Source organism: Cryptomeria japonica, unplaced genomic scaffold (genome assembly GCF_030272615.1).
Source record: "Cryptomeria japonica unplaced genomic scaffold, Sugi_1.0 HiC_scaffold_33, whole genome shotgun sequence".
Lineage (NCBI taxonomy): Eukaryota > Viridiplantae > Streptophyta > Pinopsida > Cupressales > Cupressaceae > Cryptomeria > Cryptomeria japonica.
In genome coordinates this window covers 662,501-667,614 of record NW_026728855.1, presented here as the reverse complement: position 1 = coordinate 667,614, position 5,114 = coordinate 662,501, and positions in this window count along the sequence as shown.

Sequence of the window (5,114 nt, the reverse complement as noted above, 5' to 3'; positions counted from 1 at the left end):
CCCCGATTGCTATGCGGTGAGGCTCCTCGGCCGCCTCGGAACTATCTGTGTATCGGACGCGTCGCGGGATAAGGGGTTGTCACTGGTAGTCGCCCCAAGCGCGTCCGATGCTTGGACCATTCCGAGGCGGCCCTGAAGCCTCTTCCGTCTAGCCGTTGGGTCCTTCTCGCCGCATCCCTCGCCTCGCACCCCGATTGCTATGCGGTGAGGCTCCTCGGCCGCCTCGGAACTATCTGTGTATCGGACGCGTCGCGGGATAAGGGGTTGTCACTGGTAGTCGCCCCAAGCGCGTTCGATGCTTGGACCATTCCGAGGCAGCCCTGAAGCCTCTTCCGTCTAGCCGTTGGGTCCTTCTCGCCGCATCCCTCGCCTCGCACCCCGATTGCTATGCGGTGAGGCTCCTCGGCCGCCTTGGAACTATCTGTGTATCGGACGCGTCGCGGGATAAGGGGTTGTCACTGGTAGTCGCCCCAAGCGCGTCCGATGCTTAGACCATTCCGAGGCGGACCCGAAGCCTCTTCCGTCTAGCCGTTGGGTCCTTCTCGCCGCATCCTTCGCCTCGCACCCCGATTGCTATGCGGTGAGGCTCCTCGGCCGCCTCGGAACTATCTGTGTATCGGACGCGTCGCGGGATAAGGGGTTGTCACTGGTAGTCGCCCCAAGCGCGTCCGATGCTTGGACCATTCCGAGGCGGACCCGAAGCCTCTTCCGTCTAGCCGTTGGGTCCTTCTCGCCGCATCCCTCGCCTCGCACCCCGATTGCTATGCGGTGAGGCTCCTCGGCCGCCTTGGAACTATCTGTGTATCGGACGCGTCGCGGGATAAGGGGTTGTCACTGGTAGTCGCCCCAAGCGCGTCCGATGCTTGGACCATTCCGAGGCGGACCCGAAGCCTCTTCCGTCTAGCCGTTGGGTCCTTCTCGCCGCATCCCTCGCCTCGCACCCCGATTGCTATGCGGTGAGGCTCCTCGGCCGCCTTGGAACTATCTGTGTATCGGACGCGTCGCGGGATAAGGGGTTGTCACTGGTAGTCGCCCCAAGCGCGTCCGATGCTTGGACCATTCCGAGGCGGACCCGAAGCCTCTTCCGTCTAGCCGTTGGGTCCTTCTCGCCGCATCCCTCGCCTCGCACCCCGATTGCTATGCGGTGAGGCTCCTCGGCCGCCTTGGAACTATCTGTGTATCGGACGCGTCGCGGGATAAGGGGTTGTCACTGGTAGTCGCCCCAAGCGCGTCCGATGCTTGGACCATTCCGAGGCGGCCCCGAAGCCTCTTCCGTGTAGCCGTTGGGTCCTTCTCGCCGCATCCCTCGCCTCGCACCCCGATTGCTATGCGGTGAGGCTCCTCGGCCGCCTTGGAACTATCTGTGTATCGGACGCGTCGCGGGATAAGGGGTTGTCACTGGTAGTCGCCCCAAGCGCGTCCGATGCTTGGACCATTCCGAGGCGGCCCCGAAGCCTCTTCCGTGTAGCCGTTGGGTCCTTCTCGCCGCATCCCTCGCCTCGCACCCCGATTGCTATGCGGTGAGGCTCCTCGGCCGCCTTGGAACTATCTGTGTATCGGACGCGTCGCGGGATAAGGGGTTGTCACTGGTAGTCGCCCCAAGCGCGTCCAATGCTTGGACCATTCCGAGGCGGACCTGAAGCCTCTTCCCTCTAGCCGTTGGGGCTTTCTCGCCGCATCCCTCGCCTCGCACCCTGATTGCTATGCTGTGAGGCTCCTCGGCCGCCTTGGAACTATCTGTGTATCGGACGCATCGCGGGATAAGGGGTTGGCAGTGGTAGTCGCCCCAAGCGCATCCGATGCTTGGACCATTCCGAGGCGGCCCTGCAGCCTCTTCCGTCTAGCCGTTGGGGCCATCTCGCCGCATCCCCCACCTCGCACCACGATTGCTATGCGGTGAGGCTCCTTGGCCGCCTCGGAACTATCTGTGTATCGGACGCATCGCGGGATAAGGGGTTGTCACTGGTAGTCGCCCCAAGCGCGTCCGATGCTTGGACTATTCCGAGGCGGCCCTGCAGCCTCTTCCGTCTAGCCGTTGGGGCCATCTCGCTGCATCCCCCACCTCCTCGGCCGCCTCGGAACTATCTGTGTATCGAACGCATCGCGGGATAAGGGGTTGGCAGTGGTAGTCGCCCCAAGCGCGTCCGATGCTTGGACTATTCCGAGGCAGCCCTGCAGCCTCTTCCGTCTAGCCTTTGGGGCCATCTCGCCGCATCCCTCGCCTCGCACCCCGATTGCTATGCGGTGAGGCTCCTCGGCCGCCTGGGAACTATCTTCGTATCGGACGCATCGCGGGATAAGGGGTTGTCACTGGTAGTCGCCCCAAGCGCGTCCGATGCTTGGACTATTCCGAGGCGGCCCTGTGGCCTCTTCCGTCTAGCCGTTGGGGCCATCTCGCCGCATCCCCCACCTCGCACCCCGATTGCTATGCGGTGAGGCTCTTCGGCCGCCTTGGAACTATCTTCGTATCGGACGCATTGCGGGATAAGGGGTTGTCACTGGTAGTGGCCCCAAGCGCGTCCGATGCTTGGACTATTCCGAGGCGGCCCTGCAGCCTCTTCCGTCTAGCCGTTGGGGCCATCTCGCCGCATCCCCCACCTCGCACCCCGATTGCTATGCGGTGAGGCTCCTCGGCCGCCTTGGAACTATCTTCGTATCGGACGCATCGCGGGATAAGGGGTTGTCACTGGTAGTCGCCCCAAGCGCGTCCGATGCTTGGACTATTCCGACGCGGCCCTGTGGCCTCTTCCGTCTAGCCGTTGGGGCCATCTCGCCGCATCCCCCACCTCGCACCCCGATTGCTATGCGGTGAGGCTCCACGGCCGCCTTGGAACCATCTTCGTATCGGACGCATCGCGGGATAGGGGGCTGTCACTGGTAGTCGCCCCAAGCGTGTCCGATGCTTGGACCATTCCTAGGCGGCCCTGAAGCCTCTTCCGTCTAGCCGTTGGGGCCTTCCCGCCCCATCCCTCGCCTCGCACCCCCGATTGCTATGCGGTGAGGCTCCTCGGCCGCCTTGGAACCATCTGTGTATCGGACGCATCGCGGGATAAGGGGTTGGCACTGGCAGTCGCCCCAAGCGCGTCCGATGCTTGGACCATTCCGAGGTGGCCCTGAAGCCTCTTCCGTCTAGCCGTTGGGGCCTTCCCGCCCCATCCCTCGCCTCGCACCCCGATTGATATGCGGTGAGGCTCCTCGGCCGCCTTGGAACTATCTGTGTATCGGACGCATCGCGGGATAAGGGGTTGGCACTGGTAGTCGTCCCAATCGCATCCGATGCTTGGACCATTCCGAGGCGGCCCTGCAGCCTCTTCCGTTTAGCCGTCGGGGCCTTCCCGCCGCATCCCTCGCCTCGCATCCCGATTCCTATGCGGTGAGTCTTCTCGGCCGCCGCGGAACTATACCTGTTATTGCTACTGCATCCTTCGGCTGGTAACCTCCTCTGCCGCCTTGGAACGTTCTCTTTGTCGGACGCGTCGCGGGATAAGGGGTTGGCACTGGTAGTCGCCCCAAGCGCGCCCGATGCATAGACCGCTCCGAGTCGACCTTGCTTTCAGCCTCTCACATGCATAGACCTCTCTGAGTCGACCCTGCAGCCTCTCACGTTTAGCCTTTGGAATCTCGCCTCACAACATGATTGCTATCCTTGATGCATCCCTTGCCTCGAGCCCTGATTGCTTTCTTGGCTGCATCCCTCCTCTCCTCACAGCCCGGTTGTCATCACTGCTTCATCCGTCGCTTCATGCATTCTGGCTGCTGGGCCCTTCCCACCGCACACCTCGATTGCTATCTCTTCTGCATCACACACCCCGATTGCTATCTCTGCTACATCCCTCGGCTCTCACTTCTGCATCCTTCGCCTCACACCTCGATTGCTATCAATGCTGCATCCGTAACCTCACACCCCGATTGCTATGCGGGGAGGCTCCTTGGCCGCCTTGGAAATTTCTGTGTGTCGGACGCACCGCGGGATAAGGGGTTGGCACTGGTAGTCGCCCCAAGTGCGCCCGATTCTTAGACCGCTTCGAGGTGACCTCGTAGCCTCTTTCGTCCAGGCTTCCTGCCTTCAACGCCCTTTTTACACCTCGATTGCTATGCGCGGGCTCGTTGGCGTCTATCACCTCTCTGCGAAGAGTGGCACGATGATTGTTGGGGTAAATCGTAGCAGTCCGATCTCTGGCCTTGGGCCATTGTGAGGGCTGATCGATTTCCTGTGCGCATCTCGTGTTCGCCCAGTAACAGACTCGACGACTTGTAATCGGTCTTGTTCCCGATTGTTCCTGGAGGTAGTCTTCGGAACTCTTGGATTTGACCTGTCACTCGAACTGTCCTCTTCCGAGGATGCTTGTGTGTGTGTGCTTGTGCCATTTCCTTGGCGGTATTAACGAGATATTAAAGAGCGGAGTGAGCGCCTCGCCCAGCTATGTTTGGGGCTCTCACTCCCTTACCCGGTGTGCGACCGCTTTGCACGTAGGTTGCGGAGCATCGCGACTCTTTCGATGTTTGGCGGTTGTCTTCCGGTGATGCGTTGGTCCCGAAGTGCACGTTACTAGCATTTCTGCCATTGTTCTCGATCTTTGGCACGTTCCTTCGTTGCAATTGGATATATATCTCCGTTTATACGCGCAGGCTTCTCCCGCCTATTCAGCGCTGTCCCACTCTCAGCACTCTCGTGGTCTCCTTGGCTTCTCTCTCCCGTGAGCGAGCTCTCTTCTCGAGTCTTTTCCATGTCCCATGGAGGTTGCCTTGCGAAATTCGGGCACACAAACGTGACCGGATAAGAGCGGAATTGCCTATGAGGAGAAGCTCACCTTAGGGAGCAGCAATGCCGAGTGTTTCGACAGAGGGTAGAGGGGGCGTTGTTTGGGCGGTTGCACAAAAGAGTGCTACGTTTGCACTGAAGGTTGCTTCTTCGTCTCCGACGAACTCTTCGAGGCAAAAAAGCTTGTTTACGGGGTCGAGGTGGGACTGTTCGTGCGAGTTGCGCCACCAAAAGTGCGTAGGGGGCATATACCTGGGAAATGGATGTCTCTGAGTGGCCTTACTCGGTCGCGTGCACGGTGCATTCTCTAACGGCAGGACTGTCGCGAGCATGTGCGGTTCGGATGTTTTCG